The sequence below is a fragment of the Lemur catta genome, chromosome 11, assembly GCF_020740605.2.
Source record: "Lemur catta isolate mLemCat1 chromosome 11, mLemCat1.pri, whole genome shotgun sequence".
Taxonomy (NCBI): domain Eukaryota; kingdom Metazoa; phylum Chordata; class Mammalia; order Primates; family Lemuridae; genus Lemur; species Lemur catta.
Window position 1 is genome coordinate 33,414,827 of NC_059138.1, and position 12,744 is coordinate 33,427,570.

Consider the following 12,744-nt stretch of genomic DNA (forward strand, 5'->3'; position numbering starts at 1 on the left):
TGTCCATTGTAAAGTTCCTCATCAACCTTTTATTTAATGGTTTCATCCATTGATGATTGTTGCCTGAATCATTTATTACATGAAAGACTGCTAAATGGTAGTTTTCCAATTCTGTTATTTCTTTCACATTTATTATAAAAATTCTCTTAACAACTATTTGGTTTTCTGAAATATAGTTCAATCAGGAAAGGCAAATCAGAAAAAGTAAGTTCTAATTCTTTTCTTTTAATTGACAATTTTAGAGTAAGGAGTTAGTGCTAGTTACTTGCAATAGTGTCCAATGAATTTTTTTTTTGGTCTTATTTTTGGCTTTCCTTTGGAGCATCATTTCTTAATCATGAACTTTTGTATATTCAGTATGTTTCAAACAACTGCATTCATAGCTTTTTTTTTTGTTTCAGAATATTATAGGGGTAAAAATGTTTTGGTTACATAATTTGCTTTTGTACAGTTTGAGTCAATGTTATAAGTGTGCCCATCACCCAGATAGTGTGCATTTTACCCATTAGGTGTGAATTTACCCATCCCTTCCTCCCCCTTCCTACCTGCTTCATTTCCATTTAATTTTACTACCATATGTACACATGAGTGTTGATCATTTAGTTCCAATTTAGTAGTGAGTAGTGTGGTGTCTGTTTTTCCATTCTTGTGATACTTCACTTAGAAGAATGGTCTCCAGTTCCATCCAGGTTGTTACAAAAGGTTATTAGTTCACCATTTTTTTTTTTATGGCTGAGTAGTCATAGCTTTTTATGACGATTACATTGTTCCATCTTTGACCTTGATGTTGTTTTCTATGTCCCTTTGACACTCTTATTTATTTATTTATTTTTCTTGAGACAGAGTTTCACTCTATTGCCCCAGCTAGAGTGTAGTGGCATCATCATAGCTGCTCACTGAAACCTCAAACTCCTGGGCTCAAGTGATCCTCCTGCCTCAGCTGGGACTACAGGAACTCCACCATGCCGGGCCAACACTCTTATTTGTTGTTAATGGATTCCTTACTTTATGGCACAAGATAGCTTATACTCATCTTATATATATATCTTGCCCCAGACCTGAAGTCAGATATTCCTCTGGGCAGCCCTTGTTTGTTTTAGATGGAAATTGTATTTTAATACCAAAAACTGATGACTCACATTATTTGTAATAGAAATGAAAGCTTATATATTTAAAATCTTATTCCAAGGCAGTCACTTTAGAATCAAGTATTTAGGTAATAAATAAAACTGTAATTGGTTGTTTTATTTTTATTTTAAACTCACTTTTAAATTATTTATATAAAAAGAGATGTACACTATTCATTATAAGTTCACCTAAAATTGGACTAATAATTATATAGCAATGTTTCATTTTCCCAGATGGTACAATTTATGTTCAAAATTTCCCAAAAAGTTTGAAATGAAGGATATGAAGGAAATCTCAAATGTTTTCATATCAATTCAAATGTTATCAGAGTTGCTATAGTAAAAGCTTTGAAAAAGTTTTAGAAATGTGCTTGTTTGATACAAGCTGTCAAATTTGAGTTTTACCTTGAAATAAGTGAAGGGCTATAATTTTGGGTGTTAGCAGACTCCTACGTGGGAATACATGACATTTAAACAAATGAAATGCAAAATCCAAAATGCAATTTGGCAATAATTCTCAAAGTGAGGTCTGAGGATCCCTAAGGGTTACTGACACTCTTTCTGGGGCTTTGAAAAGCCCTCCCTTTTTGAACTATAAATTTGTATGAGGGCCAGTTTTCTTAATAGTACCTTAAATATCAACATAAGACAACAGACTGAAGCAAAATATGAGAATACAGCTGTCTCCATTAAGCCAGAGAGTAAAGATAGTAAAGAGATTTTTAAGAAATGTAAAAAAATGCCACTATTCTCACTAGGTTTTTTAAAAAGATATAGTCATTACTCATAAAAATGAACTTTAAAGTAACATGTAATGGGTTTAAAATAAGCATATCTAAAACGTTTCTGTTTTAAATTTTAATACAGTAAATACGGACATATAGCACCCACACAAACAATTGTCTTTAAAGTTCTCAATCACCTTTTAAGAAGGTAAAGAGATCTTGAGACTAAAAAGTTTGAGAACTGCTACTCTGATATTTTGCACTATTTGCTTACTGATTTTAAGTATGTACAGATAGGAATAAATTTTAACATACATGTATATATCATAGAATTTGTAAATTTAATTATTTCAAGTTAACTTTGCTTAAATTTCTCCCTCAATATTAGATGTCTAACCATAATTTAAATTTGTACCTTAGGATTATATGATTCATTTTTCCCTGATGGTATTAATACCCAAATAGAGGTCTGTTTACTACAGGAGGATACAAATCATTATATTTCAACTAGATACATAACCCAAATATGTAGCTTAGAATTTAATCGATGAAGTTGAAGAAAATGGGAAGTTCTGAAGCTTGATCTTAGCTGCTGCTTTTTTTAAAAAAATAGATTTCTTTTTTTAAAGAGCAGTTTTAGGTTCAGAGCAAAATTGAGCAGAAGGTACAGAGTTCCCATGTATTCCTGGACCCCACAAATGCACAGCATCCCTGACAGCAATTATTTCCATGACAAATACGAAAAACTGGCACATGTTCCCTGTGCAGAGCAATTCTGTTCTCTTTAGGAGATTCTTGGTATTCTAGTTATCAGGCCATTTAACTCTGAGTAGATTCTTAAAACTTTAGAATAAATTTTTTTGTTGTTGTTTTCTTTTTGGTCTTTTTAAAATTACTTCATCCCTCTTTTTCTTTTGTTCTTTTTTTTCAATTTTTTTAGAATAAATTTTGAAACGAGTACCAGACGTCTGTAATTTAAATTAGTATTGAGTGATTAAAAAGTGCACAGAGTAGTTTGGCAATATCTAGAAGTAGAATAAAGACAAAAATAATAAAGGTATAATGGGAGGAGGGGCAAAAAAAAGAGAAAAAAGCATTTTATATCTGTTGAGTACTTTTGGGTTCCACTTGGTAGGTAGTAATAACCCAGTTAAGAGTTTGTACCATTTCAGGGCAAAAGCTTAAGCAGGAAATTCCAGTTTCTCCTAAGTAAACGACCTGTTCTGAGTTACTCTGTTTGGCTTGCCCTGAGGCAGCAAAATTGTTTTCCTGTGTGCAGACAAGTAGAAACACCAAAAGGAGTCGCTAGTGAGGTGCTTTACCGCTAAAGCTATGCACTTAAGCAACCATGGGGTCTCAGTTTCCTTAACTGTAAAAACAAGAGGAGGGACTGAAGACAGTTTCATAAATTTTTCTGCTCTCTCTCGCCCTCCCAGACTTTACCATGATGCTGAGCTTATAGCAAGTGCTCAATACCTGCTTGCTGAATGACTGTTGTTTCCGATCCCTTGCAGATCCAGGCCGGGTTTTGAGCCTGACCCGCGTGGCCGCTCCAGGGGCCGGTTTCCCCCCGGGGGGCGGAGCTTCGTGCGGCCGCGGCCCACCGGGGGTTCGGGGCGGAGCTTGCCGCCGGCGGAGGGCGGGGCTCGCGCGGGGACTTCCCCGGGGCTGAGCGGCGCTGCGGGTGCGGAGGGCGGGCGGGGGGATCTGGCGACGGGTGAGGGGCTGTGAGGCCGGCCGGGGTGGGCGGGTGCGCGGCCGCCAGTCCTTGGTGGCCTCCTGGGCCTGGGACCCTTTTCCGGGAGTCGGCCCTGGCGGGGCGGGCGCTGCTGGGAGGTGGAGGGCTGCTTGGCCGCGAGTCCACGGGGACTGCGAGCATGTGTACGTGCGCGTGTGTATCTGAGGCCCGCGGCGGCCTCCTCCGCCTCCTCCTCCTCCGCCGCCTCCTCCTGGCGAACTCGGGTGGGAAACCGGCGCCTAGAGGCGGCGACGACACCTGGCCCGGAGCTGACCCGTTCGTTCCCGCCGAGCTGGCCCCCAGAGCGCGCCCTGTCCCTGTCCCGGCAGAGGGGACTCCCCCGGCCCCGAGCCCTGGCCAGGAGGGGACGCTGTGGGGACGCGCTGCCTTCTGCCTGGAAGTGTTGGGCAGGTGGTGGGAGTTCCTTGGGCTTGAACAACAGGATTTTAAAGCACATGCCTGTCTCTGTCGTTTTTACTTTTAGGCTTTTGGCCAAATTGGGCGAGGGCACACAATATCCACTTACCCCTTCTCACCGAGGAAGAGCGGGAGAAAGGGTAAGTAAGGACTGATCAGGGGTGGAAGGAGCCAGGACTTGCTCCCGAGAGAGCGCGTGTGCCCCGAAGTTGGGGCAAGGGAGAGGAGGGCTAGATCCAGAACTGCCCCCTGGGGAACCTGGGCCCCAAATCTACTTTTTCATTAGGAACAGGAGACCCACCTTCAAAGGTCACGGGCTCAGACCCAGGACTTGTTTTCAAGCTTACAGTGTGGGTCGAGTTGGCTGGGAGTTTTAACAGCTTGGGCATAAAATCCCTTTTAGCCACTTGACCTGACAGAAAACTGTCCTTACCCTTTATCTCTTTTTAACTTTGGAACATTGCTCTTATAGTTGTCTGTCTTGGGCCCATATCTTGTTAGCCAGCTTTGACTAATCCCTGGGACGGTAGTATTAAAGAATCAAAGTCCTGCTTGATAATTAACAGGAATTCCCTCCAGAGTTTTTTTTTTTACATTTTAAAACGGAATTCCTGAAAATAACCCCTAAGCCTAAAGTTAATAGCAATATCGCAAGTGTTGAAGTTCTTTGGGACCTTCTCAAGTTTATAGAAGAAAGTATTTTGAAGGGAGAGAAATTACCAGGCTGGGCCTTTTTCTCTAGGCTTTCACTTTGATACCTCCACGCAAGCCTTCTATTCGCTTGTGAAAAGTCGCCAAACAGTACACTGAAGTCCTTGGAGGTTTGCTGTGATTTCAGCATGGTCCTTTCGTGGGTTCTTCTCTGCGACTTTTCCATCACTTCAGTACACTGCTTCCCTCTCCCCTGTATGGTGAAATGAAACACAGCTCCCCAAACACGGCGGGAAACCCCTTTTGGATCCTGTATGTCTTACATAAATACACTTTTTAAATTAGTTAAAATTCAGGTTAGCTACAGGCAGGAATGTAGCAAACCACGTTCTTGAGTGCTTACAGGAAAATTAGAATTGCCTCCTGTGGCCATCTTGACATTGGCAGCTGGTCCTGAACCTGCCTTCTTATCTGTTCGTGCTCCAGTGGTGGGTGACCACGTAATTTATTTTATGAAAATCCAGGAAGTGGTTGTCTGTTGATGATGGGTTAATTCATTGATTCAATAGATAATTACCTTTTTCCTACCATGTGCTGAGCACTGGGATGAAAGTAGAATGGTGAGAGTGAGGGGACTGGTGGAGATGGCCATTTTGGAGCAGGCCTTTCACCAGTTTTTTGTGGATTTTCTGAATAGTTATATGTTAATTGACAAGACCTTCCCCATACTACTGATCTTAACGGTCTGTAGGTCCATGCAGTTTTGTGGAAGAAATGTTATTCTGTCTTTCTAGTATTTGCAGTAATAAACTTGCAAGGATGACTGACCATGGTGATTTGTGTCCTGTAATGAATAGTGTCATCGTCACTTTCCCGTGTACAAGTATAATAATTAGATGAGGATAACTTTTTGAATTGTTCCATAAGAAGGACCTAATATTAGAGAACATGGAGAGTGTTAATTAAGGATGATGCCCTTAGGAAAATAAATAATAAAGTAGACCATTACGTAGGTTTCTGTGCATTTAATCTCATTTTTTAAACTCTTAGCTGGAAAAGTTCTTTTGTCTTTTTCTGATTATAAGAGTGATACAAGGTCAAAACAAAGTTCTTTGGAATTAAATCTTGCAGGGATATAAAAGTAGAAAGTGAGTCTTCTATGAGTCCACTCTTGGAAGACCGCTGTTAATAATTTGGTATTTATTTCTTCAACTTTGTGTTCAATATATGTGTGCACATATAAACACACTAAATATACAGCGTAACTATATGTAAAACATGTATAGCTTAGCTGTATATTAATATATGGAATATATATTGAATATAATATATGTGAGTATATATATGTTATTGTTATTTGGTAAAATTATATATTCTCTTTTCTCCAATTCCTGGCTATTTACCACTACTCCTTGCTCCACCCCAAATCTTCATGTAGAAGTAGTATGCCTTTCATATTTTAGATATGACCTTGAATTCTGGCTCTTATTACCTATGTCAGTTTTGCCAAGTTAAAACTTATCTGCTCCTTGATTTCTCACCAGTCAAAACAGAACAATGAGTATATAAAAAAGAATGTGTGAAAAACAATGCCTGGTCTGTGGATTCTCAATATTAATATCTTTATTTGGTCACCCACCACTTTCTTATGATCTTCCTTTTGATTGTGGAAAGCAACTTTCTAATAGGTGCTAAGCCTGCTGAGTATTTGCATTTTCACAGGGACCTGCTGTATCTGATCCTAGAATTTCTGGAACAAGGACTGACACCTGATGTAGTTTGATTTCCTCCTATCAGATCATTCCGTAGCCCTGCCTAAAGGGTGTCAGCTTGAAAAATGAAGGGAAAGGGTTTCCATGTGTCTTAAAAGCTCTGATACTGTTCACAAAGTGAGAAAGACATACTACCACATTTAGATGAGTGCTTAAACTTAGGATTTCTATTTCAGAAATGTCTTTGGTTTATAAGAATTACAATAAAAATGCTGATGCTTCATGTCCAAACTGTCATGATTTTGCCAAGTTGTGGGTTTAATATACAGCTAAGCTGTGTATTTAGTGTATCTAATACAGCTCTGGAAGCTGAGAAAGACAAGTCCACAGACATCTGATTTCACACTAGACATCTGGTTTCACGTTGCTGAGGAGTACTTTTTGTCAGTAGATTATAGGCATGTCAACTGTACTGCTGTAGTGTGTGGCATTTCTATCATAAGCTCTGTTCTGTAGCGTTTAGTATATTTTATTCAAATGACAGCACACTGAAAACGAACACCTGGTCAGATAAGCACATTTCCCACAGATGTCTTCTAATGTCATTGTTCTTACAAGTTAACAAGGCAAAATAATTTCTATCCTTGGTGATTTTTGCATTAAGAGTTTTTGTGAGAGCAAAAATATTCTTAAAGAAAAGCCTCACTTAAGAACCCATTGTATTCCAGAAGTTCATTTTTAAGTCTATTGTTGTTTGTAATGTTAACAATGTACTTATAGGAATAAAATAACAAATAATATTTAGATTTCCAGGTCAGAACCCCAAAGGTTTTTTAACTCATAGTGTGCCTCTTATGTTTTAGTGGTACTGTAGACTCTAACCAACATTAATAACAGTATTTTGGAGGTAAATGTATTCTGACTTCCAACCTAGAATGATTGGACCACATTTCCCTCCATTTTGAGGTAGTGAGGGGTATAGAAAACTCTAAAGGCTGTCAATCTTTTTTTTTTTTTTTTTTTTTGAGACAGAGTCTCACTCTGTTGCCCGGGCTAGAGTGAGTGCCGTGGTGTCAGCCTTGCTCACAGCAACCTCCAACTCCTGGGCTCAAGCAATCCTACTGCCTCAGCCTCCTGAGTAGGTGGGACTACAGGCATGCGCCACCATGCCTGGCTAATTTTTTCTATATATTTTTAGTTGTCCAGCTAATTTCTTTCTATTTTTTTTTAGTAGAGATGGGGTCTCACTCTTGCTCTTGTTCAGGCTGATCTCAAACTCCCGAACTCAAACAATCTGCCCTCCTTGGCCTCCCAGAGTGCTAGGATTACAGGCATGAGCCACCGCACCTGGCCAAGGCTGTCAATCTTAATTTTTCGGGAGGGCTCTGTCATTGCGTAGCTGTGTGACTTTGGACCCAAATTCTTCATCTGTAAAATGGGATAATTCATGATTGCTGTGAGATTCAGTGAGTATGTTTGTAAAGTAGCACAATATCTGCCAAAAAATTGGCCCTCAGTAAATAGTAGTTTCATTTTTTCGTCTAGCTCCTGGCCATGAGTCAAAAAAGATCCTCTGCCTCTCCCTTCCACTTATATCCAGACTAACCCACTGGCCAGGACATGTGGCTCCAATGGAGGGGAATTACCCATGGGATCTGGGATTTGGTAGTGGGGAGTGGGAAAGGGGTATGCAGAATAATGACAAAGGAGAGCCATGGCGAACTGAGAGAGGAAGGTGCCAGTCTTTTGCTTAGTCCATAGACTTAGGCCAATGAATTATTTGGATCCTAGAACCATCTTTTTCTCTGGCTTCTCTGTTGATCTTCTGTCAGCTGTCACACTGGAAATGCTTGCCTTCTTATTGTCTGCTTAGTCCAGTAATAAGTTTTTCTTTGTCACCTTGACACTACCTGAATAACCACCATACCATATTTTTCTATTTTTTTAGTGAGTAGGACTTAATAGTATTTGTCTGTATTTTCTTAAGATCCATTTTTTTTTCTATGCTCAAAATCTAGTTGATTTTCTCTTGCCCATTTGTTGGCCTATAGTTCATTCATTAACCACCCTCTCTTCTTTTTTATTACATGCTTATGTGCATTCAACTAATGATGAACAAATAAAGATGAAAAGGCATTGTCACAAGGAGCTTGTAGCCTAGTAGGACTATAGACAGCTTGATCAACAAGTCAAATATAGGGTGCTATTTGCCATAACAGAGGTAGATACAAGTGCAAAGGAAACCTAGCAAGAGCTCTTCATCCCTGTAAGGAATGCCAGAGAAGGGTTTTAGTAGTGGTTGTGTTTGAGCTGAGACTTGAAAGCTGAGCAGGAGAGGGCACGTTGACAAGCAGCAAAGAGCATTTCCAGGTGGAGCTAACAGCATGAGTAGTTGTGTGGCATTATGAGAACATAGTTTGTAGATCAGTTATATTAAAGTGTGAAGGGCAAGGTCAGGAGTGAAAGGAGGTGAAACTAGATGGCTACTCCAGGGTGCACTTCCTATCCCATGTGTAGTAGTGAGCTGTGGAGAATTGTGACTGGTGTGAAAGATCACTGTGAAGCAGTGTGCTGGGTAGATTGGGGGTGGACTGGAGTAGGGGATGGAGATGTGGCAAGAGTGGAGGCCATTGAGGACAGTGCATCAGTATGGATAAGAGAGGTTGAGAGCTCAGACAAGGGTGGAAGTAGTGGGGATAGAGAAATGAGAATGTTTAGGAAAAGTAGGAAGAGGGAGAACTGGCTGGTCTTTGTGACTGAATGTGAAAGATATGGGAGAGTGAGGATGCTAGAATGCTTCCCAGGTTTCTGGGTAGTGAGTGGGGAAGGAGAAGAAGAAGCATGTATGAGGGAGAAGAGAATGAGTTCAGCTTTGGACATGTTTAGTGTGCTTGCGAAGCATATCATTGGCAAGTTGGAGGTGTCTAGAAGGCTTGGATATAGGATCCTGGAACATCACTAGAGACTGTGAAGGCTAGATACAGATTTCTGAGTTCTTACCATATGGAGAGTAGTTTAAGGCATGGATAATGATAAAAGTGCTTAGAGGAATTGTATAGAAAGAGAAAAGGGCTAAAAATAAGTCTCAGAGAATATTGAAATTTAAAGGACAAACCATGAAAGAGAAAGATGCAAGGATGCTTAAGGAGAGTAGCCAGAGAGGTTGCGAGAAAAGGGAAAGGGAAGCTTTTCAGGCCAGTGGCAGAGAATTTTAGGAAGTAGGACCCTGTTAAAATTTAATGCTACAAATCATCAAGTATGATGAAGGTTTCTGCTGGAAGTCATTGATTTCATTGTAGTGACAGAGCTAAACCGCTGTGGGTAGAGGACTGAACAGGAGGTGAGGATAGAGAGTAGACGTGCTTGGGTCCCTCTTAGGATGTAATGACTTAGTGTTCTTCAGTCAGGATATTTACTTATTTATTTAATTTTATTGTGTATATTTAAGTAACAACAGTGATGTTATGGGATATATATATATATATAGATAGATAGATAGTAAAGTGGTTACTATTTAGTATAAGTGAAACATTTTAACATATCCATCATCTTACATAGTTACCCATTTGTGTGTGTGGGACAAGAGTAGCTAAAATCTACTCATTTAGCAAAAATCCCAAATGCAATACCAAATGCAATGCAATATTAGCTGTAGTCCTCATGTTGTATGTTAGATCTGTAGACTTGTTCATCCTACATATCTGCTACTTTCTATCCTGTGACATACTTCTTTGCATTTCCTTCCCTTTCTCCCATAACCACTGTTTTATTCTCCATCTCTGTATATTTGACTTTTTTTTTTTGGTAAGATTCCTCATATAAGTGAGATCATGTAGTATTTTTCTTTCTGTGTCTGGCTTATTTCACTTAGCATAATGTCCTCCATGTTCATCTGTGTGGCAAATGGCAGGATCTCTTTCTTTTTTAAGGCTGAATACTTTTCCATTGTGTATGTATGTGTATATATACACCACAGTTTCTTTTTCTATTCATCTGTTGGCACACACTCAGGTTGTTTTCATATCTTCGCACCCATTAAGATGGCTATTATCAAAAAGACAAGAGATAACAAGTGTTGGTGAGGTTGTGGAGAAAAGGGAACACTTGATCACTGTTGGTGGGAGTGTAGATTGGTACTGCCATTATGGAAAAAGTATAGAGGTTCCTAAAGAAATTAAAAACAGAACTACCATATAATCCAGTAATCCCTCTTGTGGGTTATGTCCAAAGGAAATGAAATCACCACCTTATAAAGATATCAGTTGGGGTTTTTATTTATTTATTTTTAATTTTTTATTGATACATAATAATTGTACATATTCATGGAGTACATTATATTTTGATACAAGGATATAACATATAATGATCAAAGCAGGGTAATTGGGACATGATTCACCTGAAACATTTATCATTGCTTTATGTTGGGAACATTTGAAAACTTCTGGCTATTCTGAAATATAATAAATTATTGTTAACTGTCAGTTGGGGTTTTTAAAAGCTCTCCGGGGGATTCTACTCTGTGCCCAAGAATGAGAAGCACTGGAGAGAGGTGTGTTTATATGCTGCCAGGAAGGAACCCAATAGAAAGGGAGATGTTGAAAATACAGTTGCTTGTATTCTAGATTCCTTGTTTATCATATTTTCTTATGAGTAAACATCAGGTTGTTGTCTCTTTGTTTGCCTAATCCTTCCCTGCTTTTTAAATTCATATCTGGACCCACCCTTATATGTCCTGTCCCCTCTACTCTTTCCTGGCCCAGAGTTCCACTGCTGTCTTGCTCTCACCACACCTGGCCTTTTTGCTTATATTATTCTCTAACCTAATCTGGTTGTGAGGAAAAAAGTCTACTTTCTTTCATTAAAAGTTAAACAATTTCACAGGAGTGTCTACTAGGAGAATGGGGGAAATAACCACACCAAACAAAAATCATTAAGTGTAGCCAAGACTTATTAATATCTGCTATGTTTGAGGCCCTGGATCCAAAGATGTAGAAGATGGGAATGATGAATAAGATAGGAATATACCCTTAAGAACCCCTGAGAGCTGTGAGAGAAATGGATACATAAAGAAAGAAATGCCTTGAGGTGCAATGTGTGCTATTATTTCAAGAGGTAGAGTTCAAGGTAGGATGGGTGCAAAAAAATGGACTTCTTTATTTTGTGTGATCCTGAAGCCTTCGCTGAGGAGGTGTTGCTTAAGCTACAGCTCAAAGTATGGTGTGATGAAGTTTAGGGAGTGAGATTAGGGAATGAAATCTTCCTTGATGGCCCCATGATAGCAACAGAAGGGTTTTAGGTTTCTCACCTCCTCTTCCTTTTTGTTCTGCTTAGTATATTGCAAGGTAACTTTGTCCTTGAGTGAGTTCCTAGGGGATAAAGAAGTTTCAGCTTAGATGTAGAAATATACCAGGATTTTCTTCCTTTGTGGTATAAACTTCCCATGAATTTATCACCACTGGTTTATTATGTATTAGACAGCTAACACAGACCACAGCAATTAAATCACAATATCTAGGAGATGAGGTCTAGGCACTGATATTTTTCAAAACATCCTAGGTGTTCTAATGGCAGTCAGGGTAGACACCCATGGGGCTAAAACACGGTTTAGAAGAAAAGGCTGGGATTTGGAGCTAAAAAATTAGATTCTTGCAATTTGTTTTAATAGCTGTGTGTCCTTAGTTAAGTTACCTCAACCTCACTAAGCCCATCATTGGTTGGAAGATGGGATGGTGGGTAGTATGCTTGTCCTACATGTCTTGCAAAGTTTTATGGGTTAAAAGAGGAGATTTGTGTGAAGGTACATCATACGCCGATGTGGTTGTAACAGTAAAATGTTCGGGGCCAGGTGTGATGGCTCACACCTCTAATCCCAGCTGTTTGGGACGCCAAGGTGGGAGGATTGCTTGAGGCCAGGAGTTTGAGACCAGTATGGGCAACGTAGCAGCACCCTGTCTCTAAAAAATAAATAATAAATGAAATTAGCGATTGTGGTAGCATGCCCTTGTAGTCCCAGCTACTTGGGATGCTGAGGCAGGAGGATTGCTTGAACTCAGGAGTTCAAGGTTACAGTGAGCTATGATCCTGCTTTCACATTCTGGCCTGGGTGAGAGTGAGACCCTGTCTCTAAAAGGAAGAAGAATGTTCTGTTGACCTTCTTCAGAAGTGGTCAGGCTAAGAGCTGGCCACCTTGTTCTGCGAGATAGTAACTATTTTATGGATTTGCATCTAATATTTCATCATGAGATTTTTGATGATATATTTTACTACATTTTTATATTGCTATAAAAATGTTGAAAACTAAATCAAAAAAGCAGATCCATAAGCAATCAGCAGTTGAGCATGTCCAGTGTGGCGTATTAATTCTAACTGTTTAA

General features: G+C 39.5%; 1 protein-coding gene across 7 annotated transcripts in view; it reads left to right on the plus strand.

Annotated features, from left to right (window-relative positions):
* Nucleotides 1-3,467: 3,467 nt before the first annotated feature.
* IMMP2L (inner mitochondrial membrane peptidase subunit 2) overlaps nucleotides 3,468-12,744 on the plus strand; it is a 1,016,843-nt gene continuing 1,007,566 nt past the window's right edge. For 5 of the 7 annotated variants that reach the window (XM_045565139.1, XM_045565138.1, XM_045565141.1 and 2 more), the window contains exons 1-2: nucleotides 3,469-3,536; nucleotides 4,075-4,147. The gene's annotated coding sequence lies outside the window, so the exon portion shown is untranslated. Of the gene's footprint in view, nucleotides 3,537-3,611; nucleotides 3,734-4,074; nucleotides 4,148-12,744 lie in introns of those variants that run through there. The other 2 variants (XM_045565136.1, XM_045565137.1) reach the window with 2 other exon arrangements.